Raw genomic sequence first — 26,651 nt, 5'->3', positions numbered from 1 at the left:
TTCTCTTTCCAGTATAGATTTTTTTGTGTCCAGAATTGATTTGGGGATGTGGTATGAAGTAGGGATCAAACTTCATTTTGTTGTATGGATACTCAGTTGTCCCAGCACCATTTACTAAATGGGCCTCCTTTCTCCAGTCACATAGCAAGAAACCTTTTTTAAAGATCTGAGGCCCTCAGATCTTTGATAATTTGTAGCACAAATGCCTGCAGTCATGCCTGTTTTCTGTTTATTCTCCTCTTCTTCCTCTTTTTACCATTGCAATTTCTGGTATGTGCAAGTACCCCAGTAAGCCCTGTGTAGCCATTTGTGGATGTTTTTGTGAGAATGAGGAAAAAGGACCACAGAGGAGGGGCTGAGTTTGTAATGACAAAAAGGGTGACCCCAACATGGAGTCTGGGTCCAGCTCTCTGAAGGTGGGTATTGTGTTCCTTCTGCCTGGTGCCTGGCTGTGCACAGTATGGCTGGTAGGTTGGGACCTGGGACCCTAGGGCTGGCAGTGGAAGGATCAGACCTGACAGCCTGTCTTTTCACTTTCATCTCATGGGGTCCACTGAGTTGGCATGAAAGGCATTTTGGCACATTTCTCAGGAAGTCCTGAGAAGCTCTTGCTGCTTCTGCTTCTCACCCTGTCATTTTGATGATGAAGCACCTGAGGGTTAAGAGACTCCTTTCTCTCACTCCCTGCAAGCTCCTTGCCTGGTAAGGGGATGGAGAGCTCTGGAACACAGTCGTGTTCTTACCAGGAAAGGAAGAGTCGTGTCCTTACCAGGAAAGCTCCTTCCTCGCTCTGGCGGGTATAGAGTCCTGGCCTCTGGTGTTGTTAATGACAACTCACTTCCACAGTACTTGTGATGTGACAGGCCCTGGTCTGAGCATTTCATGGGGTCCTCACAGCCCTGTAAGGAGACAATCTTTACACCCATCTTACAGATGAGGAAGCTTATGCACAGAGCCTTTACATGACTTGCCCAAGGTCATTCAGAAGGTCACTGAGTGAGCTGGGATTTGAACCAAGGCAGTCTGGTTCCAGACTCCATGCTCTTTACCACAGCACTACACAGTCCCTTCGGACCCTGACCAGGCCCCCAGGTCTGCCCCCTGGTTACTGGTCTAAGACCCCAGTGTCCAAGGGGTCCCTCACAGAGTGTAGGAGAGCTTTGTCCTTGAGCCCTGGATACATGGTGGGTCTGAGCCTACTCTGGGCCTCCCAGGCCCTGTAGGATGCCCTCCCCAGCTTCTGATGCTAAGCCAGGCCACTTGTTGTTTCTCCCCTGCCCACTGCAGGGGAGTCCCAGCTCCCAGTTAGAGAATTCTCTAGCAGTTCTGAGATGGACCCTAAATGCTAGGAGGATTGCAGACAGCAGGAGCTCCCAGGTAGACTCTGCTTTATGGAGCCTTCTATATTTCAGGGAACACATCTCTAGGTCCACCTCAAGACAAGGTGTTTTTGACAAACATGTGTCACCTGCACAAGGCTTGTAAGCAATTATGCCATGGCCATAAATCTGGGCTTGTGCTGCTGAGTAAGATACCAGCTCCTAGAAATGGCTAAAGCACATTACTGGCAACAGTGTCTCTGGTGGTTGGGATGGCAGGCTGCTTTGGGACACATGGGCTCCCAGCCAATGGCTCTACTGCTATGAAGTTCCCATGGCTGACCTCTTTCTCACCACCTCACCCTTCCTTCATAACTTTCACTGGTTCCCACTAAATGTCTTGTGATATGGATGCTATTGCAAAAGGTCATACTAAGTGCTCTGAAAAGAAATAAAGCAGGAGGAGGGTGCAGAAAGTGTGACACGTGCCATTAGCAATCTATGGGTTCTTTGACAAAGCCTGTTGGAGCAAAGGCCTAAAGGAAGTGGGGAGGGAGTTGTGTGTGCGTTGAAGAGCACAACAGTCAAGGAGCTGCATATGCAAAGGGCTGGAGGTCGGGTTGGGTCTTGTGGGTTGGAGGCAGGTCTGCCTGGAGTGCAGTTAGAGGCACGAAGCTGGGAGGGTGTTAGGAAGAGGGAGTACCCTGTGAGTTGGCAAGGAGTTTGGTTTCACACTGAGTGTCATGGGAAGCCACTGGAGGGCTTAGAGTAGGGTCAGTAAGCAGCAGAAGAGACCAGATGGCTTGGGTGCTGCCACTGCCAGACAGACTAGTTGTAACTGTGCTCAGTTACACTAGCTCAGGGTCCTGCAGCTCAGGGTCCAGTCTATAGAATAGACCCCATGTGACAGCAAACAGGGCCAGGTGAGGTCTCTGAGACCAGCCAGCCCATCTGTCTGCAGCCAGGCTTCTGCCTGTAAATCCTGCAGCCTGTGTGCTCTGAATCTCCCATGCCCAGCATTCTAGGGTACCTGTATCAGTTAGCTTCTGCTGCATAACAATCACTCCAGAAAGTAGCAGGTCTTATGGGCTCTCTCTGGGTATGTGTGGTCCATGGCAGGGGTAAGCTAATTGCCACCTGGCTTTGGCTGGGGAAACCAGGGGTGGTGGTGACTGGGCTTCATGTCTCTCACTCATCCAGGAGGCTAGCGGGGCTTCTGCACATGGTAGCGACGGGGTCTGAAGAGGGTGAGCACTGAAGGCCACAAGGCTCTTTGAGGCCAATGTGTGGAGTTGGCACAGCATCATTTCTACCACATTCTATTCACCAGGGCAAGTCATGGAGCTGGTGTAGATTCAAAGTGGTGTGGGGAGGATTAGAGCCACCTCCTGATGGGAAGAGCTGCTCAGTCACAGTGGAGAGGGTGTGGAGACGGGGAGGTGGAGAAACAGGGCTGTTTGTGGATCAACCACAGCGTCCCTGTTCTTGAAGGAGGAGCAAGGCAGGAACCAGGGCCCCAGGGACAATTGGCCTTGGCCGTGTCTCTCTAGACCCCTGACTCTCCAGGACAAGGCAGAGAGGATGCTCGGACCATTTGTTACTTTGTCACTTGATTCCACCCAGCAGCCAGTAGAGATAGACTCATTGGTCCCATGGCAGAGTCTTTCTCTGGGATGCTTATACCCAAGGACTGCAGGGATCACATGGAACATAGCACACCTTTGGCATCACCTTTTCCAGGAAGCCCTCTGGCTCTCCTGGCTTCCTCTGGGCCCCCCGAGGCTCATCTGCTGGCCCCTGTCACAGGAAGCAGTGCCCTGTGTGCCCATCACTGGTGCATGTGTGAGTCAGAAAGGTCAGGGCTTGAGGACAGAGCTGTGTCCTGCTCACCTCAAATCCCTACATCTGGGAGTGCTGCTGAGGGTTAGGCCAGCGAGGTATGGGTACTGGAGGCTGCATTCAGTGCTGACTCCTCCCAGTTAGTGTCTACAAGGGGAGGAGAGGGTCACTGGAATTGGCAGCAGGGCTCCAACTGAGCCTGGCCAGGAGCAGGCTTGGGGGCTGGGGAACAGATGCTGGATGCAGGGCAGCAGCATGAGTACAGGAAGCAAGGGCAGTTACCACAGTCTTCTTCCAGTCAGAAATGGGTCTCAAGCTTCGGGCACAAGCACTGGGGCAGGAAGGCAACCTCCAGGAGAGCATGCAGAGAACCCACTTGGAGTGTTCAAGGGCAGCTCTGGGCAGATGGAAAGTCAGGTGGGGCCCGCCACCCCCGCAGGAAGAGAAACATCAGCCACTTTGGCAATAGTGAGTTTCCATTTACTGAAGTTTCTGTTGCCTGAGTTCCAACTTACCCAAAATAAATATTATTAGCATTAAAAAAGAAAAACAAGCCAACTGGGATGTGGCAACTCTGAGTGCAGTGCAGTTTCTGTGCCATGACAGCACTGGAGAGAAATCTTCATCACCTTCTCATGCACCCCAGAGACGAGGAGGGGAGGTGGAGAGGAAAGTGGTCTTCACGGAGGCTCGAGGGTGCACCTCCCTGGGGCCCACAGGGGGTTAAGCCAGCCAGGCCTGCTAGTGCACCAGCTCTTCCTGCCAACCTGGCATCATCACCACTGCCCGAGGCTAGGCCGGGCAGTCTCCCTTGGGGAGGGAGCTTGAAGCTTTTGCAGTTTGTAGTTGTCTGTTGTATTTAGAAACCCAAGCATCTCCGAGTCATAAATTACCTTGAACTAGTTTGCTAACCCGTGTGACTTGGTACCGCGCCTTTCAAAGGCGGCCAGTTATGTAACTGGCTGAGTGAGGCACGGCCTGGTCCCCTCAGTGAGGCAGTGCATGCTGGGTCTGGCAAGGGTGCCGGCTACCCAGAACCATGGGGCCAATGCAGGGAGTTGCTGCAGGTCTGTGCAGGGCACTGGCATTTCCGTGGAAATGCACTCCACACAGGAGCAAGGGTTTGCAAACTCACAAAGCCAGATTCTTGCTCCCAGAGCATGGTTATGGGATCTGTGCCACATAAGAAGGGGCAGAGAGCACCAACTGGCTTAGCATCCCCTGTGATATCCCTGCTAGATGACCAGCTCCTGTTTGCACCCTTCCAGGGACAGGAGCTCATCACTGCCTGAGACATTCACACTGATAGGAAGTAAGCTTCCTGCTAATTCCAGCTCTCTCTTCTGGAGATGTGTCTGAATCCATGCCTGTGACAGCCTGGACCAAGTGAGAGGCAGTGACAGGGCTCCTGGCCATGTACTAAGGCTCTCCCAGCCTTTCCTCCATGGTCATAGCCCTCGGGTCAGAACAGGTGCTAATGGGGCCAGCTGGTTAGAGTGTTACCTCTGCACTGCACGTTCAGTGGGCATGCCAACATTGACATAAATTTTGATATCAAATTACATAAGAAGAACGTTTCGTTTTCTCATCTCTAAACGGAGCTCCAAACCCTCTCCCCAGTTTTGTATTCAGAAAGCAGAGAGTTGACTCATATATTCTGGGGTCATGAGGAAGAGATTTGGGTGTAAAGGGAGTCTCTGCTTGTAATGTGGGATCAAATTCTAGGATCCCCTGGGTTTCCCTGATATTTGCTAGGTAAATAAAATCCATGTGATGTTCAAAACCAGGCTTTAGATAGAATGGGACTGCTGAAACACCCCCAAGATGGGCAAAATACATGGAACAAGTTTGAAGATTACTTATCAGGCAACAAACGACAGTGATCCCTGAGAGGAGGGAAACAAACAAAGCGACTTCTGTGGTGCTTTGAGCATCTGCCTTGGGAGAAGGTCCTGGCCCAACTTGGCCTCCCAACTTTACCTCCCAACCTGGCAGGTAGCATGTATGTGGCAGGGGGAGGGGAGGGCATAGCCCAGAGAGTTCTCTGAATTAAAGAGATGGAGCTGAGTGTCTGGGAAGACCAAGGCAGTTAGAATTCATGAAAACAAGTACTAGAGAGGACTTCACTGTGCAGAGGGAGATTGGGGCATTTGCAGAGAGTCCCCCTTGGGCATTCATTGGAGTATTGGCTGGGGCATATGTGAAAAAACTACCAGAGCCCGGATAATTAACTGCCCAAAAGAAGCCAGAGGCAGTGCAGTGTCTGGCACCCACCTATAGATAGGAAAATTTCCTATTCTCACCAGCCAGACTGAAAAACCTCACGATGCCTGGGACATTGGCTAGAGGATTCTCAACAGACTTGCCCCTAAACAATGAGCCCTAAATGAAGCACTGCCAGGTCCCACCTTACAACCTGAAAAACAAGACACCAAAGGATCAAACTGTTTCCACATAACCACGACCCAGAACAAAACTCAAGATGATTTAGAGGAATACAAAAATATCGAGCAAAGTAAAATTCACAATGCCTGGCATCCACTGAAAAGTTTTCTGGCATGAAAAGAGGCAAGAAAATATGACCTACATGAGAAGAAAAATTAGTCAATCAAAACCAGCCCAAAATAGATACTGATGCTAGAATTAGCAGGAAAGGCCATTAAAATAGTTATTATAGCTGCATTCCATATATTTGACAAGTTGTGTATAACCAGGCAAGATATTTTTTTTTTACTTGCAGAGATGAAAGCTCTAATGCAGTCACCAAAAATATTCAAATAATCCAAAAAAAAAAAAAAAGGAAAAAAGAAAAAATAGAACCAGGAACCAAAGGGACGGGAAGAAAACAAATAGATTTAAGCCTAACCATTCCAACATTCATATTAAACGTAAATGATCTAAGCACCCTAACTAAAAGGCAGTGATTGTCAGATTAGACGTATTTAAGAATCAAGAACTATGTACTGCCAACAAGAAATGCCTTAAATATAAGGAAATAGATATGTTAAAAGTGAAGAGATGGAAAACATGTAACACACCAGCTACAGGAAAATTGGAATGGCTAGATTAATGTCCAAGTAGATTTCAGAGCAAAGAATATAACCAAGGACAAAGAAGTTCATTCCATAATCATTCAGGGATCAATTCATAAAGAGAAAAATGGCAATCCTAAATCATCACAACAGATGTTCAACATACACAAAGGAAAAACTAATCAGAAAACAAGGAGAAATAGACAAATCTACAGTTATGGTTGGGGAGTTCAATATTCCTTTTTTAATGCTTTACAGAACAAGTAAGCAGAAGTTCAGTAAAGATATAAAAGACTTGAGCAATGTCACCAACCAACTTGACCTGTTTGGCACTCCACCCAACAGCAGCAGATACACAGTCTTCCCAAGTGCACCTGGACCAATTACCAAGATCACAAAATTCTATGCAATAAAACTCTTCAAGTCATATGCTTTACAACACAAGGAAATTAAACATCAATGAGAGAAACTTTAAATATGTCCAGTTAGTTGCATTAATAAAGCTTTTTAAACACACACATACACACACACACACACACACACACACACACACACACACAGATAGGCTCCTGACCTCAAATAGAAGTTTCCCTTTAATATTGAAAATACTGTTTCATTTTTTAAAAACTTAGCATTTTTACTTGTACAGCGAGGAAGGTATATTTTTCCTCTCATGATTTTGTGTGAAATTGACCAGACTGTCCTAGGGAGACAAGTAGCAGAGCCCTTCTCCAGGCAGCCAAGTACCTTCCAACAGGACATCCCAAGGGGCACAGGAAGCCTAGATCAGGATGGCGTCTCTCCTTTGGCTGGCTTTGCACTCTCCATCGGCGTTACAGCTGATCCCAAGGAACACCCTTGTCCTATTGCTTTTCTTGGCCAGGATGCAGGAAGGAGGAAGTGTCTAGAGTTGGGGTTCCTTCTGTAACAAGAAATGCCAGCAGGTACAGAACTTTTATCCAGCATCAGTATATTTCCTGCAGGGGAGATACATTCCCTCTACTTTACAGATCTGGAAACTGGGGCCCCTGAAGGGCTATTGAGAACACATACTTCTAAGAGATTTGAGTGGGATTTGATCTGAGCCCTGCAGCTCCAGAGTCCTTGCTCTTGACCCCTGCCTGTCTACACTGCCCACACCTCCATCTCCTGGCTGGGCCCTACACTGTCATCACCTCCTACTGGAGGCAACATGTGGGGGGCTCCTGGGCACTTCTGACTCCATCGGCCCAAACAAAAATCACTACCATACTCACCTCTCTTCAAACCCCTGAGTTACTTCTCATTTAAGATATATTCTCTTTTACCCACTGATGCAGCAAATACATATCAGCTACCAATGGGAACTGGGCACTGTTGTAGATGCTGGAGGTACAGCCTGGTCAGGCCATTCAGGTGGAGGAGAGATACTCATTAGTGAGCACAAAAGTATGAGATGGCATTTAAGTAGCATTGCTAGAAATGAGTGGGCTCAGTGACAGAGGTGGGGCCTCAACTAGAGGGGGTTCGGGGCAGATTTCTCTGAGAAGGCAGTGATAGGATGCCCCGGGGGTAAGTCAGAAGACTCTAAGGAGCCATACTCTGGGCACAAGGAATAGCAGGAGCAAAGGCCCTGAGGTAGAAGTGTTTAAGGATGTGAAAGCTGGACACTCATGAGAAGCTGGTGGCTAAGTTTGGTAAGGCTAGAGGGGGAAACAGAAACCAAAGTATAAAAGGGGTCCTAAGGGCTCAGGAAGCCACTACTGCTTTAGGAAGGGGAGTGACATGTAGATGCTCTATGGCCCTGGAGCAGGGGCAAGGAGACTCCTTAGGAGGCTTCCCTGGAGTCCAGGGAAGACTTGCTTGTCCCCCGGCTATGCAGTGGTATGGTGGGAAGTGGATGGATTTGAACTTGCGATCTGCCCCTGTTAGGGATGCTGAAGGAATGGTGGCAGATTCCATATGGGGCTGATGTGGCAAGAGGAGGTGGGGCCTATGACTGAGTCAGGGAAGGCTGGGGGAGCTAGGTGCTCCCATGGGAGGCATGCCCGGGAGCTCTTCTGGCCATGGGTTAGGGGCAGGGTCATTGCCTGTGACCTTTGCCACTAGTGTCACGCCCTCTCTTGAGCTCTGTGTGTGAGCCTGATCTAGCCCATCACAGCCTGGGCATCTCTTCAGTCTGAACAATTGCAATCCAGTGTGGGTATGGGTGGAGAGATGGGTGGGCGGTGCTCTCAACACCCCTGCTTTATAGAGGAGCCACTGCTCACTACCTCTCAGAGCCCTGTGGGTCCTTACTGAGATCCATAGACTGTTCTGGCAGAGCAAGGCCTCAGAAATCATTGGATATGAGGCCCCCCCACTTACAGGTGGAGAAACTGAGGCTCAGGAATAGAGCAGAACTTCAGCTGTGAACACTCTGGAGTCCTGGAATTCCCTGCTCTAAGGACACAGTTTGGTGTGCTCTGCATGACCATCATGACCCTCAAGAACCTGTCCCCCAGCAGTCACAGCTTGCTAAAGCAACCAAGTTGACCTGGTCAAATGGGGTCCTGATGCTCTTTGTCACCACCCTCTCCACACCCCCAGAGGTGCCCACCCTCACTGCCGTGCAAAGGGGCCATGCACTTTGATGTGAGCCTACTCAGGGCAACGAAGGGTTTGCCAGACTGGGGTGCAAGCCCACACTGAGACTGGGAGTTCTGATGGCGGCTGGGTCAGCTTAAGGGGGCAGCAGCATCCCTCGGGCTGCTGTTGTCCAAAAGCTGCCGTACCCCAGTAAAGACAGAAGTGGGTATGGCTGTGTTCCAGTAAAACTTGACTTACAAAAGCAGGCAGAGAGCCAGATTTGGCTCAAGACCCGTGGCTGGGCCTTTGTTCTACATACACCAAATCCCGTGATAACCCAGATTTGTCGGTCTAACCCCAGGCCAAGCAGCAACCCTGCCACGGGACCCGGGGCAGAGCAGGACATCAGGCTGGAGGGCACAGAGCTGGGTCTGGGCTCCCTGTCCCACCTCACAGTGTGATCCTAGCAACTTGCTCAACCTCTCTGGTCCTCAGTCTCTACACCTGAAGTCTGGATCAGAGGTACAGACTCAAGGCTGCTGGGATCATGCTACCATGTCATGGAGAAAAGCTACCCAGACTTGGGTTCATCTGAGGACTAACTGGCTTTTCCATTCCCACCAATCGTTGCTGGTAGAGACACTAGCCCTGGCATTTCAGAAGTCACAGGTCACATTTCAATGAGAGCCCTCCTGGTTGTATGCTGGCCACCAGCTCAGGCCAGCCTGACGTGTGGGGCCAACCACACCACAGGCCATGTCCCTTTACAGCCTCTCAGCTCAGGCTGTCTGCTTCCTCCCATGTGGACTTGGGGATGCTTTTATTAGGGCACAGAGAAGACTGGCTTTCCCAATGGATGCTGTTTTCAGGTTCGAAATAAATTGTTTTGGGGCACAAGCATTAGAAATGATTTCCCTCCCCTCACCTGCACACCTGTGTTCATTATCACCCGATAATGACCTTACAAGGCCTTGGGTACTGAACTCACCTAACTTGGAATTAGCCCGCACAAAGCCCTCCTGGCTGGGTTTTTCTTAACCATTTGCTCAGTGGGTGTATTATTTGACACATAATTGTCTTCTTGGGGGAAATTAATTTTCAGGGCCTTGAATGGTCTTTATTAAAATGGAGAGAGTGCTAAATTCCAGCCCTGCCCCACGGAGCCTGCAGGAGACTCAGCTCACCTCCCCTGGGGAGTGTGCGGGAATACGCTCCTCCCAGCGGGGCCTGGGGGCCAGCCTGTGTCCCTGAAGGATGTCCAGGCCCTTCTCTGTCATTATATGCCCTCGCGAGGAGCTCCCAGTCTGTCCCAGGAGCAAGGATGCCACCAGACCCTTGGGAGGATGTAGATTCACATCTTGACCTCTCCGGTAATGGGGCCGTGTGGCCTCGGCAAGGTCCACCGCTCTCCGAGCTTCAGGGTCTTTGGCAGCAAGTGAAACCACTCGTGGGCATCTTCTGGGGAGCCTGTGCTTGAGCTCCAGCTGGAAGGGCTTTGGCAGTACCTTCAAGACCCTGAGTGGTACGCAGCCCACATGCAGCCTCACCTCCGATGTCTCCTGAGTCGTAGCTCTGCTCAGCTCCTGGTTCCCCTCACCCTCTCTCTCTATGCATCCATTCATTGTTTCTTTCCTTCCTACCTTCAATCCCACACTCAGCCCATCTGTCAGCCCATTGTCTGGACAGCCGGATGGATCCAAATAGTGCAAGCCACTCCTGTGCTCAACACCCTGCCATGGCTCCCTCCTTGCTCACAGTCAGAGACAGCGTCCTCCCTGTAACCCCCATGGTCCTGATCAGCTGCCCTGTCATATCTCTGTCTTGGGCTCTCCCCAGGCTCCCTGTCATTCATGGGATTCCAGGCATACTCCTCCCCAGGGCCTTTGCACTGGCAGCTCCTTCTGCCTGGTTCAGTCTTCCCCCAGACACCTGCATTGCGGCTCACCTCCAAGTCTTCGCATGGTTTCGTCTCCTGGAAGCCTTCTCTGAGCAGCCTGTATTTGACCCTTTCCCCCCCAAGATGGTATTGCCATCCACAGTGTGAGTCACTATAGGCCAGGTTTGGTTTACTGTCCTTTCCTTCACTAGAAGGCGAGCACCCTGCAGGCAGGCCTGACCCAGGGCAGGAGCGAGGATCACTTGCCTGCCCCTGGCTGACCTGGATTGTTTCTGCCCAGCCTTGAGAGACGCGGCCTTAATTTGGATGGAGAGCCCCTTTCAGCCTTCTGCGGCCTCCACAGCCCCCTGAACCCAGGGGCGGTTCTGGAGGTCTGCACATGCCCAGCTAACAAGGCAGGCCCTGGTCTGTCTGCCCTTGTCAAAGCCAGGAGTCCATGCCCAGCCCCTGTGAGCTCCACTGATTTAGCTCTCGTGGAGTGGAGCCCTCACTTCCTGGTGGCCAGGGACTCTGAGCCCCATTCTCTCCCTTTTGCTTTTGGGAGTTAGCACTGCTGCAAACCAGGCCCCAAGCTTGTCATCCTCCAGAGGCAAAACCAGTTGGTTTGCACCTCCCTGGCCACCCCTGGTTGTCCTCTCGGGACTGGCCTTGCTCTGTTGTGGCCTGGCTACCCTGCATCATGGCAGGTGGCACCTCAGAGCACATCAGGTTATGGGTGCCCAGCTCTGCTCAGGGCCTTGGTCCCCAGGGCAGCAAGCACCTTGTCCCCACAGGTGCCGGGAGTGTCCCTGTGACCTCAAACTCCACGCCGAGTAGGGTTGTTCATTCATGTCATGGCCACCCACTAGCATATAGTCACCAAGCAGCTGTTTTGTGCCCTACCCTGCTGTGTGAGCTGGGGACAGGAGGAAGCCCTATCCCCACGGGGCTGGCCTCCCCTCTCCCAGCCATGGTGGGGGTCCTCCTGTGAAATGAAAATAATAATATCGGCTTCCCGGGAGGCCATGAGGAGTAAAGGAGACAGATACAGGACAGCATCAACAAACACTTTCTATAAAGGACCAGATAGTAACAATCTTCGGCTTTGTGAGCCATACAGGCCATCATCGCTGCTCAGTTCTGTGGCTGCCCCAGCCAAGGATGATATGTCAGCGGTGGGTGTGGCTGTGTTCCCATGAGACCTCACTCCCCAAAACAGCCAGTGGGCTGGATGTGGCCCGCTGACCCCTGGGACAGGCACAGATGAAGAGGCAGCCACTGTATCACGAGTGGTGACGATGGTGGACAAAGGACCACAGGAAGTTCGCGGGCTGGGGGTGGCAGGGCGCTGGGGGTAAGCAGGAGCCAGGTGAGCCACCTTCTGTTTCAATCTGTCGAAGCCACACTGAGGCTGGGCTTCCCTGGAGCTGTATTTAGTCCATAACATGGTGAGGTAAGTTCTCAGAGAGAGGAAGGCTAGCACGTAACTCCTGGCTGACGTCTGCCAGGAGGCCCCGCAGAGGTGGCCAGTTTCACCCTCTGCATCCTGCCCGGCGCCACCGCTTTGAAGGAAGCCTGGGCTGGGCCCCAGGGGGCAGCTGGGTGCAGGCGGGAGCCCCATGGGTCTCCTACATCCTGCTTAATTGCCGTGAGATGACTCTGCTGGCGCCGGCCTCCCTCGCTCCCTGATGCTCTGAGATCCCGCTGCTCATTGCTCTCTGCAGCCCCATCTCAGGCTGTGTCCTGAGTTTTTCTTAATTAAATGTTTGCCTCCTCCCTCTAGACCCTGCGTGGCTCCTCCTTCAGGAAGAGAAGAGGAAGAATTAGCATTAATTGAATGTGTGCCACGTGCGGGCCTTGGGGAGGGGTGCAGGGGCCCAGAGAGGGCAGATGCCTGCCCCTGCCCGAGGGCACACAGAGTAGGAGCCCTAGAGCTAGGATCTGGAGTCAGGACCCTCCCTCGCTCCTCCGCCCCACCTGCCCTGTGTCTCATCCTCACAGGAGAGGCCAGGCATGAGGAACCCAAGTTGGAGTCAGGGAGATTGGGGCTGAGATTGCTCCCTCCCACCAAGCCTCAGCTTGCTCATCTGTAAACAGGCACAGTGATGGTCGCCACCACACAGTGGTCCTGAGGATCCAGTGTGGTGGGGAGGGAAGGACGGAGAGAGGGGGGTCGGGGGGGACAGAAAGTCCTCGCCCGGTCTCTTGGGGCCTGAAGGTCATTGGCGCTGCAGACTGCCCAGCCAGCCCCGTGTGCACCTTTCTCCTGGAGATGGAGCGGTTGGCAGCAGGCCTGTGTGCATTACATTCTTGCCCTGTCCCTGTGCCAAAGGAATGCCTTCCAAGGAGCATGCAACCGTGGCCACAAAGAGTTCCCAAAGCCTTCCTGGAGGAGTGGAGAGCAGCTGGGGTCTGTCCTTCTCCCCCACCCGGTCCTTGGCCATTTCCCTGGTGGAGCCGCCGAGAGCCCAGGAGGTGATGCTCAGCTCAGGTGGCAGGGTGGGATAGCCCTGTGTGCTGACAGAGGCCAACAGAGATGCCATACTCTCCTGGGAAAACCAGAGCCCACTACATCTAGTGAAATCAGGGTTCCAGTCCACTCAATCCTGGCACCCCGTCATCAGCCTCATCACTATCCAGCACAATTAGTATATCCATAGCCGCCCTTCTGCCGTGCCTGCTAGGAGCTTCTATCCCACATGCTCTGCATGAGGGGTCCAGTTCCCTGGGTCCAAATAATGTATTCACATGGGCTTTTTATTTTTTATTTGTATTTTTTATTTGTATTTTTATTTACTTTTTCTATGGTGGTAAAATCCATATAACATAAAATTTACCATTGTAACCATTTGTAAGCATGAAGTTCAGGGGCATGTGTACATTCACTGAGTACATACACTGTGCGACCACCCCACCGCCCATCTCCAGAACTTTTCCATCGTCCCAGACTGATATTCTGTCCCCGTTACACACTAACTCCCCACTCCCCTCCTCCACATCTGGCAGCCCCATGCTGCTTAGTGTCTCTGCGAGTTTGACGACTCTAGGGACCTCATACAAGTGAAGTCATACAGTGTTTGTCCTTTTGTGACTGGTTTATTTCCCTTTTATGATGTCCTCAAGATTTATCCATGCTGCAGGACATGTCAGAGTTTCTTTCTTTTTCAGGGAAGAGTAATATTCTATCGTATGGATAGACCACATTTTGTTTTATCCATTCATCCATTGTTGGACTCTTGATTTGTTTCCACCTTTCAGGTATTATGAGTAATGCTGCTCTGAACATGGTGAAACCCCACTTCCAATTCTTTTGGGTATCTACCCAGCAGTGGAATAGCTGGGTCATATGGTAATTCTATAGTCAGTTTTTTGAGGAACAACCCTACTGGTTCCCACAACTGCTGCGCCATGTTACATTCCCACCTACAGTGCACAAGAGGTCCATTTCCCCCACATCTTAACCAACACTTGCTTTGGTAATAGTCATACATGGTGTGAAGTGGTATCCTGCTGTGGTTTTGATTTGCATTTCCCTAAATTGAGCATCCTTTCACATGCCTATTGATCATTTGTGTACCCATTGAAGCCCTTCAACCATTTTTGAATTGGATTGTTTTCCACTGTTGTTGAGTTTTAGCAGCTCTTTATTTATTCTTGATATCAATCCCTTATCAAATCCATGATTTGCAAATATTTCCTCTCACGCTGTGGGTTTTCTTCTCTGTTGATGTGTCCTCCCATGTACAGAAGTTTTTAATTTGATGAATTCCAGTTTAACATTTTTTTCTTTTGATGCCTGCATATGTTTGGTCTATGACTGCTTTGGTGTCCTATCCAAAAAAAAAAAAAAAAAAATCATTGCCAAATCCAGTGTTGTGAAGCTTTCCCTATGTTTTCTTTGAAGATCTTTATAGTTTTAGCTCTTGGGTGTAGGTCTTTGATCCATTTGAATTTACTTTTGTATACGATATGAGTATGGGTCCGATTCTTCTGTTTGTGGAATCCAGGTTTCGAGGCACCATTCCTTGAAGACTGACCTTTCCCCGTGGAGTGGTCTTGGCCCTCCTGTCAAAGACCACTTGACTGTGTATGTGAAGGTATATTTTGGGGGTCTCTGTTCTGTTCTGTTTTTGTAAAGTTTTATTGGAACCTGGCCACACCATTCACTTGTCTATTGTCGACAGCTGCTTTGGAGAGAAAACTGGCAAAGTCAGAGTAGTTATGACAGAGAAAATTGGGCTCTCAAAGCCAAAATTACTGTCTGGCACTATGGTCCACTCTCATCTGCCTACACAACCCCTTCGGCCCTCCCTGGGATGTGAGGTCCCTGGATGGCTTCCTCCCCTGCCCCTTCACCTGGCAGGCAGGGCAAGGTCCACCACGTAATAGGTGCTCCATCCATGTTGTGGGTTTGTTGCCCTCTGTGGACTCAGGAGGTTTTTGATGGCCCCTGCTCGGTACGCCTGCCCTGAGCATCACCTGTGGCCACTCTGTCCCTCTCTGGGAATACACACCCATGTCCCCCTTTTGCCAATCCTCAGGTTTGGGCCCCCACCTAACACCCGAGCACAGGGCCCCTGTCCTGAAGAGCCACATCCGGGAAAAACATGCTGGTTCAGTAACTTCATCCACAATGTTCATTGTGAATAAACAACGCGTGACCACGTTCTCTGTGTGGCTGATTAAAGCTGCAAGGGGGCCCGAGTGCCTTTTGGCCAGCGTTCCCAGCCTGGCCCCTCCCACAGATACCCACTGACGTCCGTTTGCAGTGTATCCTGGTGGAAATTTTTTGTGCATTTTCAGGCACACACAAGCATTAAGTGTGCTCTGTGTGCGTCTTCCTCTCTCATAGATAGAATTACACTGCATGCAGAATGTTCCGCAGCTGCCTTTGTATTCCCAGAACTGTTCCCTGTGCTGTGCTGTAACCCCTCGGTGCATCTTAGCCCGTGGCCTACAGAGGGACCCCCAGCTTGCTTTCCTTTTTTGTGAGCAGCCGTTATCATGTCAGTGGGGTGGCAGGCTCCCAGAGGGACCCCCTCGCCACCAGCACCATCCCTCACTTTCCTGCAGGAGACCCCAAACTCCCAGACAGCAGAGGTCTCGTGCCCTCGCCGCTGTGCCCGCACGTTAAGGACAGTGCCCAGCTCTGTAAACAGCACTGAGAGGCGACGTTTGCAGGATCCTGATCCTGCCTTACTCTCCTCTGGGTGCTGTGCTTGCTGTTATTTCTCTAATCCTCCCCACACTCCCTGAAGTGGGCAAGCGGTACCTTTATTTTACAGATGCACAGGCTGAAGCCCACAGAGGTCACGGAGCTGGTCACAGTCACAAGGCAGTGAGGGGCAGGCAGGTTGGCTCTGGGGTCTGTGAATTTGACTGCTGTCTCTTCGGTTGTATTGAACCCACCCACCCAGCAACCAGCTTCTGTGTTTGCCCCTGTCACGACCAGCACCTGCCTTCTGGCCTTACCCAGACCCAGGCAAAAGGGCAGCAGGCCAGGATTCAAGTCCAGCTCTGCTGCTTGCTCCAGGCTCTGTGACCGCAGCTGGTTACTTGCCGTCTCTGAGCCTGTTTTGTCACTGAGAGGGGCCAGCAGCAGGACCCTCCTTTGGGAGGTTGACCTTGGGGAGTACTCCCACAGCTCCAGGTGAGCAGTAGGAGCCTGATAAGCGGGCATCCCTCCCCCAGAGAGCGCTTTGGGGCCCAGCTGCCTGTGACCCAGTGACTGATGTTCAGCTGCTACCGCCCGAAGCCGGAGCAAGTTTATGATGCTCTAGCTGGTTTTTAATCACAGCAAGATGAAAATTTGGCAGATTCAGACACTGATTCATGTGACAACATTGTCTCATGTCTCGTTTGTCTTTCTCTGGCTTTGGCGCTGATGCAGGGGGTGGGGCCTCCACCCTCAGGAGCACCCTGAAGTCCCTCGGGCCTCTTGCATCTGTCTCATGCCCACTGTGGGCCAGGTCTGGGCCTTGAGGGGGAGGGACATGGGGACAAGGGTGGAGGGACTTTCCCAACCCTCTGCGGGCAGGCTTCCTCCCTCAGACCAACCCTGCCATGGCCTGGCCGCAGCCCGCCTCCTTCTGCTGGAGGGAGTGCCTGTCCTGTCCTGGCTGGAATCACAGCCTAGGAAGCTCCGTATCCATGACGGCAGATGCCCAGAGGTGTCCAAGTTGCCTCCACTCAAGCATCGCCTCCTCCGGGAAGCCCTCCCTGACCTCGGCAGACAGACTATTCCCTTCATGACTCTCAGGGCGGGGGCAGAGTTTTTCCCACGTCTGTCTCCTTGTTGGTTGTTACCATCACCTGTGTAGCCCAACCTGTGCTGGGGATCTTGCCAGGCCATTTACAAGGGTTAACAGTCCCGACAGCCTCACTTTTCAGACGGGACACAGAGAAGTTCAGGAGTTGCCCCAGGTCACCCAGCTCATAAAGAGCAGGACTGGCTGGGAAACTGTACCTTGCTGGTCTATGCTGTACTTGTCACTGCGGAGCTCCGGTGGTGAGGACACTGGCGGCCGTCCGGTCAGTATTTGCTGACTCTTGCACTAACGAATGCCGGTCCAAGTGCTGGGGACCCGGGAGGAAGCTGCTACCTCTGTGCGTCATGGGCACCAGTAGAGGTGCCAGGAAGGACACCTGAAGAACAGCGGCGCATCAGCTTTGCCTTAAGGGTGAGTAGGAGTCCAGCTGGTTGTTGGGTGGAAGGAAGGGCAGGCCGAACAGAGGGAAGAGCATGTGCAAAGACGTGGCAAGTGCAGGGCTGCCTGTGTGTACAGTGTAACAGTTGGGGAACATGGCAAAATCCCAAATCACACAGTGTATTAGACAGCTTGGGCTGCTGTGACAAAACACCATAGGCTTGGGGAGGCTTCTGGAGGCTGCAAGTGCAAGATGAGGGGGCCGGTGAGTTCAGTGTCTGGTGAGGGGTCTCTTTCTGGCTTGCACATGTCACTTCTTGCTGTGTCCTCACCTGCCTGAGAGAGGAGCAAGGGAGGTGGTCTCTCTTCCCCTCCCCCCCCTTTTTTTTAGTTTTTATTTATTTATTCATGAGAGACACACAAAGAGAGACAGAGACATAGGCAGAGGTAGAGGCAGGCTCCCTGCAGTGAGCCTGATGGGGGACTCGATCCCAGGACCCCGGGATCACGCCCTGAGCCAAAAGTAGACACTCAAATGCTGAACCACCCAGGTGCCCCTCTCTTCCCCTTCTTATAAGGATTCTAATCCCAGGGGGGGGCTCCACCTACGTGGCCTCATCTAAACCTCTTTTTTTTTTTTTTTTTTTTTTTCATCTAAACCTCTTAACCTCATCATACTGGGGGTTAGGGTTTCAGCCTATGAATTGTGGGGAACACAAACATCCAGTCCATAACACTCAGCTGTCGTAAGCAGGAAGAGCTGTCATACAGGGGATCCGGTGCTAACCACCATCACTGGAAAGTCTGGAGGCACCATCTTGCTTTTGGGCCACCAGGAATCAGCCCTGAGCATCACTACAGAACTGGCCCATCTGGCAAACTGGCCCAGATCAGCCAGGAAGTTGGGTGATCAGGAGCCTGCCACAGCTGCCCCTGGCCACCCAGGAAGCTAGTGACTCGCCCCCAGAAGCTGGTGCAGATGCTCTCCATCTCCTGCACATATCCCTGGGGGGAGACCCGGGACTGCTTTTCCCTTACCTGTGTCCTGGACTCTCATCTTCCCCTTCCTGCAGCCCCCTTGGACTTCTCCACTTAAGGATGATAGCTGGGCAGGTAATTCCCCTGACACCTCCCCCCCAGCCATCCTTATTGTTGACTGCAGGGCCAGGCTTGCCCCTGGTAAGCTCTTTAAGACGGGTTCATTTGCATCCTGCCTTTAATTGGTGCCCTGCCATACCCCCAGTGTAAATCTCCAAATCCACATAGAAACAGAGCATAAATCTGCCAAGGCGCTAAGGCTGTGGCAGGGTCCCTCACTCAGCAGCCTAGGAAGTGCCTGTGATGGGAGATGAAAACAGGCAGGTTTTCGTGTTCAAAAGACAGAAAAAATCTTGGCCAAAAGCATCCAAAGAGAATCAGACATGGGGTCAGGGGTGAGGGGTGGGGTGGGGAGTCGTAGTGGAAGCTAGAGCCAGGGTGAGGTGGTGGTGGTGGCAGTGGGGCTCACACGCGGGAACTGGTGAACAGGCTTGTCGCCTCTGTCAGAAGCCATAGATGTATGGATTTTCTAAATTATGAAATATTTCAAACCTAGGGAAAATAAAAACAAGAGCTTATACTTATGTAGACTTCTTCCTACATGCCCAGAATCATTCTAAATGCTTAATAAAGAAAAATTTCTCTAATCCTCCTAGAGGACCTCTTGAGGCAGGTTCAGTGGTTTTAAGTGAAGCACTGAGGCACAGAGCAGTTCCTACGTGGCCTCCTTGGGAAGTGGCAGAGGCTGGATTTGAGCCCAGGTAGTGTGGATGGAGAGCTCCAGACACGCACCCACCATCCAGATTACCTGGCGTCAGTATTTTGCCTTAAAAAGTCAGGTGGGGGGATTCCCAGGTGGCTCAGCAGTTTAGCACCTGCCTTCGGCCCAGGCGTGATCCTGGAGTCCTGGGATCGAGTCCCACATCGGGCTCCCTGCATGGAGCCTGTTTCTCCCTCTGCTTCTCTCTCTCTCTCTCTCTCATGAATAATTAAATAAAATCTTTTAAAAAAATAAAAAAATAAAAAGTCAGGTGGGAGGGTGGCACCTGGGTGACTCAGTGGTTGAGCCTCTGCTTTCGGCCTAGGCTGTGATCCCAGGGACCCGGGATCGAGTCCCGCATCGGGCTCCCCGCAGGGAGTCTGCTTCTCCCTCTGCCTGTGTCTCTGCCTCTCTCTGTGTTTCTCATGAATAAATAAATAAAATCTTTGGAAAAAGAGAAAAAAGCCAGTGGGAGGGAGTGGGGGAAGGAGGGAGAGGAAGGCAGTGCTCTCAGCTGCCTCGAGCCCTCCCAGAGTGGACGGTCCCTCACTTACATGTATATGTGTGTGTGTGTGTGCATTGACCATAGAGTCCCCGCGTGTCTGAGGACTGAGATAGATTTTGTTTGTACCCTGTTCCCCCACAACTCATGCTCTGGACGTGCCCTTCCCTACATCCACAGTCAGCACCCCAAAGGGACATGTTGGCTGTGGCCCCTAAACTCAGAAGAGGCCACATCCTCCCACCGTGCATCCTGTCCCTTGTACCTCACGTTTACCTTCAAGGCATTCACCAGCTCCGGGGCTCTCACCTGCCATTCGCTCCCCCATCCCCAGCAGAGGAGCACGTGGGCCGTTAGGACACCGTGTCATTCGTGAGTTTCATACAGATTCTATCGGACTTTACCTTTTTGCACTTTACCTTTTTGCAGCTTGCCTGGTTGGGATCACTGGGGTTGTTTTCAAGTTTGTTTTCTGTGCTAACAGCACCTGAAAAGCAAACAAGCACATGCAAAGTTGTGTCTAGTGGCTTCTCTCCCTTGGAGCCACTCGGCTCAGGATTCTAAACCCAGAGGGATGAGTTGGTGACGGAGGTTCCCACCTAAGGCTGACTCACCACGGGAGCAAGGAGATGGCCTCAGAAGGGGAGTGTTTGCCAGAGGGCGAGATGGGTGTGTGTGGCCAAAAAGTAGCAGAAGGAGCATACTCATCGCAGCCTGGGAAATGCAGGCTGGAGGGGGTGTGGGCATTCGTGTCGGGGGTCCCCCAAGCGTCCACAGTTTCGACCCATAATTCTGCCTCTCAGAATGCTCCTGAAGGAAATCCTCATAGATAGAAATGGGGAAATGCCTGGCTACATTGCTCTCCGACCACCAAATATTCGCAACAACACTGACAGCTAAAAATAGAGCCTTCATCTCCTAGTTTACTCCCAGCCACACATTGGAGTAGATAGGAGTCATTAAAAAGTAGAGGTTTTTTTTTTAAAGATTTTGTTATCCATTTGAGAGAGAGAGAGAGTGAAAGAGAACACAAGCAATGAAGATGGGCAGAGGGAAAGAGCGAAGCAGGCTCCCCAGTAAGCAGGGAGCCCCACGCTGGTCTCGATCCCAGGTCTCCAGGATCATGACTGGAGCCAAAGGCAGGTGCTTGACCGATTGAGCCATCCAGGTGCCCCCCGAAATAGGGCTTTTTAAAAATGAGGTGCCAGGATGCTCATGAATTAATGATCATGAAAAAAGTAGAAGGCAAGATGGACCTCTCCAGTAGGACAATTAGGTAGAATCAAATGCCTTGAAAAAAACAACTAGTAGAAAATTCACGAAAGGGCAGAGTGGTTCATTCTAGGTGGAGCAATGATGGGTGACTTTTGTTTCTTTTGTACTCTTCTGTGATTTTCTAGGTTTTTAGATTTTAGAGGCTGTAAGACATCAGTGGCGGAGCCGGCACACAGCATGGGGAGGTGTGGGTCCCTCGCACATCTTGCCGGCCACATTCTGAGACCAGCTGGCAGCGAGGCAAGGATTCTGTCGCTGTGTTTAGGTCCACTGGGGCTTACCTGGAGCGTCAGGCCTAGCAGACCCAGGTGTGGGGGAACCAGGCAGTCAGCAGCCGGGCCCCAGACCGTGAGCAGAGACCCTGGCAAGCTCATACTAACTGATAAGAAAGCAAAGATCACCATGACGCCATGCCTTGGTTCCAACTCGGTGCTGAGCAAAGCTTCCTCCTGGGATGTGAGTGACGGAGCCAGCCTTGGTCCTAATCCTACGACCTCTGACACCTAACAGCTGCGTGACCTTTGGCAAGTGACTTAACCTCTCAGAGCCTGTTTAGTTTCTTCATGCCTGAAATGGAGATGATAATGCTCACTTGCATTGGGTAGATAAGAAAGCACCTCACTGCCCGCTGTCTTTACTCACCTGAATGTATGCCCCTAGAGGGCCTGGATGGCAAAAGCGGCAAGAGACAGTGAGGGGTCCGTCAGCTTTGTGACGTCTCACACACTCATTGTTGCTTTGGGCTGGCCTTTCATTAAGATATAAGCTTTCCCATAAAACCACTGGAGCCTTCCACTATTTCATTCTTGCTGCTAACTCTGCACGGCTGGTTAGCTTTACTGCTCCATGGAGCTGGCATTTGGTGTCTCTTCTCAAGCAGATCCGTGATGATATATTTGGGGGAGATGTGCACACACACAGGATTGTGAGGGTGCGATCTCCACAGTACGGGACTGCCGTCAGGGCCATTCACCAGCACGTCTGTTCCGTCACTTGTTTGATGAATGGGCTTGGAGCCTGTGCTCGGGGCTCGCCGGGTGCTAATCATGGGCGTGGGAAGGGGACAGAGGGACGGAAGTCATCTGCCCAGGGCCCCTGGGTCTGCAGGAGGCACCAGGTGGTGCGGATGCATGGACTCTTCCCTTGAGATCATCCACCCAGACAGTCACTCGTCCCTCCCTCAAGGGGCTAGCCTGCAGCCCCAAGGTTAAGGGCACTTGGTTAAGGGTGAAGGCTGGATTAACTGCCCCACCTCCTGCCATCACGTGACTTGAGGCTTGTTACTTTGCACCAGTTTGCTCATCTGTGCAATGTCCTGGGGTTGTGCTCAGGATTAAATGAAATAAAGAGCTCAGAAGGCATATAAAAAGTGCTCAGAATGGAGACTGATTGCCCCAGGCCCCACGTGGGGTTCTAGAATAGGAAGCAGAAGGAGCAGGTCCTGTGCCCTGAGGAACTGGGGTGGGGGTGGGGGCTGGGGAGGCAGAGTCACAGTGGAGTGTGGGCCGTGGGAGCCCACAGAGGGGGTCGGGAGCTCCCTGAAGAGTCTGGTGGGGGCTCCCTTGTCAGAGGTGAGGGGTTCCAAACAGTGAACAGGTGTTCATTGCCCTAAGAGCCCAAGGAGGACAGGCAGCCTGGCTGAGCCCAGGGCTCCGGCTGTGAGCCCCCAGGAAAGTGGCCCCCTCCCTCCTGTATCCCTGCCATTCCCTTGGGGTGGAGGCTTGTTCTCCGCCCACCCCCACGGGGCAGGGAAAGGATGTGAGCAGAAGCTGGCCTCGGCCTTGGCCAGAATTGGCTCCTGTGGGCCTCCTTCACATATCAGCCACATATCAGTGAGCTGGTGAGCTGGGAAGGAGCAGATGGCACGGGGCAGGCAGGGGATGGAAGGCAAGTAGAGGGAGGGGCAGCATCCGTGGAGCAGGGGGGGTCGTAGAATTTGGTAACTGGGTGATGTTTTCACATGCAAAAGCAACTTGACCTTGTGTCTCACAGGCTCCACAATGCTCCAAAGTCTCCCTCCTCTGTGTCCTTGCCCCTGCCTGTTGGGTTGGGAGTCTGAGGGAGGGAGTGGTGGTACGTGAGCAGTGCGTGTCTGTCGACCCTCCTTCAGGGCCTGCCCCTGGCTGTCGGTGGGCCTGGGCAGGAGGCAGGAGGGGGTGGATTCCGCCTGGGGGTGGGTAGCAATCAGGGATGGCTTCCTAGAGGAGGCAGTAGCACTCTGGGCAGAGGGCTGGGGCATGAGCCAAGGAAGCATCCTCATATCTGGAAACAGAGGGGCCAGACCGTGGGAGGCCTTGACTGCCAAGCCCAGAGTTTGCCCTGAAGGGGGCAGAAGTCAAACTAGCCACTGAAAGATGGCCTCCGGCCTGCGCAGTGTGGACTAACACTTGTTTTAAGCGTTTTATATCGTAACAGCTTTTGACATTTGAAAATCAGATTTCAGGTGAAGGGTGGGTGCCTGTCTTCTCTTGGTGGCTCAGGAAGTCTGGCAGTCCTGGTGGGTTCCCTCCTTGCAACCACAGGTAGAACCCCCAGCAGAGCCCCACACACACACACAGAGCACGTGCCCTCCAGTTCGCCATCCCCACCCACCCAACTCCCTCAGCCCTTCCCATCAGGCAGCCCTGGATGCCCAGTGCCCAGCGCCCCTGCTACCTATGATTATCCCGTTCAGCTGAGGGGGCCGGAAGAGAGTGATGAAGGGGAGGGGGGGCCTGGTGGACTCTTCACCTGTGGCCAGGGAGAGCAACCGAGTCCAGGAGTCCAGAGCAGGGGCAGAAGGAAGGAGGGATGTAGGAGAGGAGAGGCTGGGGTCAGGAGACATGGGACACCCACTGATTGAGGTCTGGGCCCCAGCGTGAACAGGAGAGAGGGTGACACCCACGGTGGTTCTGCCCAGATGTTCGGTCAACAGTAATCCATTTACCTCGTTGGAAGGTTTTAAGACTCTACGTACAATGAAATCCCGGCTCTGCACCTTCTGCATAGATGACAGAGAGCCCCAACGTAACAGACTGGTGAGGATGGCAGTGGCGTGAAGTCAGAGGGTCCCTAGTAATGGCCACGTTGCACTCACTGGGAGGCCTGTCACCTCTGGGTCCCCCAGGGGGATTCACTCCTTCTGTGCCCTTCATCTTCACCCAGAAACACTCCGGATTTGTGCCAGCACACTACTTGACTATATTGTGTTTCAAAGAAAGCACTCATGTGTTCACTCAACAAACACATATGTGATTGGCATATGTCATGGAAGTTGCATGGGGTGCAGGACCCAGTTCCTGCCCTTCAGAGCTGACAGGCCGCGGGGAAGCAGGGAAGGGACAGTGGAGTGGAGTTCCAGATCAGATAGGTCCAAAATCTCTGATCTACCGCTTACTAGCTGTGTGACCTTGGGCAAGTCACTTAACCTCTCTGTGCCTCAGTTTTCCCACTTATAAGATGAAAACAGTAGCAGTGTCCACCCCAGGGAGTGCTGTGGAAATGATATAAGATCATTTAGTGAAGCTTCCAGAGCACTGCCTGGTGCAGATGGAGTGTTCTAAGGATGGCAAGTATTACTGTTTGCTTAGCAGCAATTTACAGAGCACCCACTGTGCACCAGGTACAAGGGATAGAACAGTGATGGAGACAGGCACAGGCCCCTGCCCTCGTGGGGTGGTCAGCACCAGAAGGGTAAACGGGTGAGCAGGGTGGAGTACTGAGGAGCCCCCAGGCGGGGGAGACAGAGCCTCCCGGGGATCATGCTCCCCCTATACTTCCCTGCTCTGAACCTGCCTCAGCTGGCCCCTCCTGGTCACCTGCCAACCAGACCCCCGTGGTCCTGCAGCGTCTGGAGAGCCTTTGCAAACAGCCTGCCTTCCAAGGCACACTTGCCCTCACTCTCTTGCCAGCTGGTGGGGTGCCTTGGCCTCTCATCTTCTGCTTTCTTTCTGTGAGGAAGGACCCCAGCCCCTTCTACGGGGGTTCTGAGAGGAGCGGGGGACAGTGGGTGGCACTGAGCCAGCGGTCAGCTCCTCCAGGGACAGGGGAAAAACTGGTCAGCTTTAAACACACCTGCAGCTCCCCCGTGTCTCATGGAGCTCTGTGGTCTGTGGTTCTGCAGAGGCAGCCCGGGGATGATGATCTATTGGTGCCTCGGCTGTCTTAGAGGGGGGTTAATTAAAAAGGTGGCTGGGAGATGGATTTCTGGAAACACAGATTGGAGGCCAGTGAAGCTATTGATCTGCCTAATGGGAAGCCGATAGTATCTGAGCGCGCAGATGGCTCTGGCTTAGGGAGGTGGCAGTAATCAATGCGGCCCTTCCCTGCACCGAGATGGGTCTTGGGTAGGTGGGGAACACGCTGTGGAGGTGCCCCCCAGCCTTCTGGTGGGGCCCCGGCATACTAATTCTGGCTCAGCTAGGGAACCAGCTGTGCTTCTGCTTGGGGTCAGAGGAGCTCCTAGCTGGACAAAGTAACAGATGTCTTGCTGCCTCAGGTGTTATTGTAAAGTTCGATGCAAAATAATAAGTGGGCACGGCACGCACTGTCCTGAGTGCTGGGGACACGGTAGCAAATCCACTGCCCAGAGTCCCAGCCCTCTACAACTCACATTTTAGCAGGTGAGGCACACAGCAAGCAAGTCTGTCTACTACACAGTTCCAGGGAGCACCGAATGTGTGAAGGCCTGGAAAGGGGAGCACCTGGTGGCCTGCAGGGGACAGCTGCAGCCTGTGATATGAATAGGCCATCACCATGGCAACCAACCAACACACCCCCTCCCAAATTTCAGACCCCCACCCCAGCAGAGAACCACTGACGTGCGTGTGCCCACTTCCTCCCTACAGAGTCCCTGTGGCGTACATGTGTTTATGCCTATTTCACAGATGAGCAAACTAAAGCTGAGATGCTCGGCCAGGGCCCAAGGCCACGTGGCAGGGAAATCAGCCTCCGGTGCAGCGCCTCACCCCAGCTCCTGAGTGGGCGTAGCTGTCTCCTCGGCGTCCCGCTGTCGCACAGGCCTGGGCCCTCGGCCCAACTCGGCCGCTGGTCTGGCGTGTGTGGGTGGTCGCGCCGCCCTCGGTGAGCCGACCACCGACCATCGAGGTGTGGGCAGGGTTTCTCCAGGTCCGGCTGGTGCCTGAGCTCCTGTCTCACTGCACCCCCTCCTTCCCTCCCTAGAATGGGGTCATTTTGAAAGCACTTATCGTGAAATGCTCTCCTGGGATGTGGGTGGGGACGATGACCAGTGTTAGTCTGTTTATTGATTCCTAGACTTTATAAGGATTTATCTCTGAAACAATAAAATTGAAAGATAACCTCCGAATTCCTGTCTCCAGCCTGTAGCGCTTCTGTCCCCTGAAGTTCATTCAGGCTTGAGCATCCGTGGCTCCTCAGGCACCACCATTGCCCCCTCACCCAGGAGCCTTCTGGGTCTCCGTTTCCTTTCTAGTCTCTTAACAGCCAGGGGGAGCTTTTGAAAGCACAAACAACATCATGGTGCTGGTTCAAAACCCTCCAATGCCTTCTCTTGCACTTTGCATAAAATCCAGGCTCCCTGTCACACGTGCCCTGCCGTCCCCTCAACCTCCTCTTTCTAAAGCATTCCCCTCCAGATGCTCTGTGCTCATTGCAGTGCTTCAGGCACATGGGGTGTTCTGTGGCCTCAGGGCCTTTGCACTTGCCACTCCCTGTCTGAACCACTAGTGCCCCAAGTCTTTGCATGGCTGGTACCTTATCACTGTCCAAGTCTCAGCTCAAACGTCACCTCCCTGAGCACCCCCATGCACCTTCACAGCACTTAGCACCCTCCCAACATACCTTTACTCTGTGCCTAT

General features: G+C 52.5%; 1 protein-coding gene and 1 long non-coding RNA gene across 6 annotated transcripts in view; one reads left to right on the top strand and one right to left on the bottom strand.

Moving 5' to 3' along the window:
• IQSEC1 (IQ motif and Sec7 domain ArfGEF 1) overlaps positions 1-26,651 on the top strand; it is a 376,147-nt gene that overhangs the window by 155,448 nt on the left and 194,048 nt on the right. The window lies entirely within an intron of this gene.
• On the bottom strand, positions 13,632-19,949 carry LOC140593901 (uncharacterized). The gene is made up of 3 exons (XR_011994301.1): positions 19,870-19,949; positions 17,080-17,258; positions 13,632-14,443 (listed from the first exon to the last, which is right to left on the bottom strand). It is a non-coding gene; the product is annotated as an uncharacterized lncRNA (long non-coding RNA).

This window comes from Vulpes vulpes, chromosome 9 (assembly GCF_048418805.1).
Source record: "Vulpes vulpes isolate BD-2025 chromosome 9, VulVul3, whole genome shotgun sequence".
Lineage (NCBI taxonomy): Eukaryota > Metazoa > Chordata > Mammalia > Carnivora > Canidae > Vulpes > Vulpes vulpes.
The sequence above is the reverse complement of the archived record's forward strand: the minus strand, read 5'-3'. Positions and strand labels throughout refer to the sequence as shown.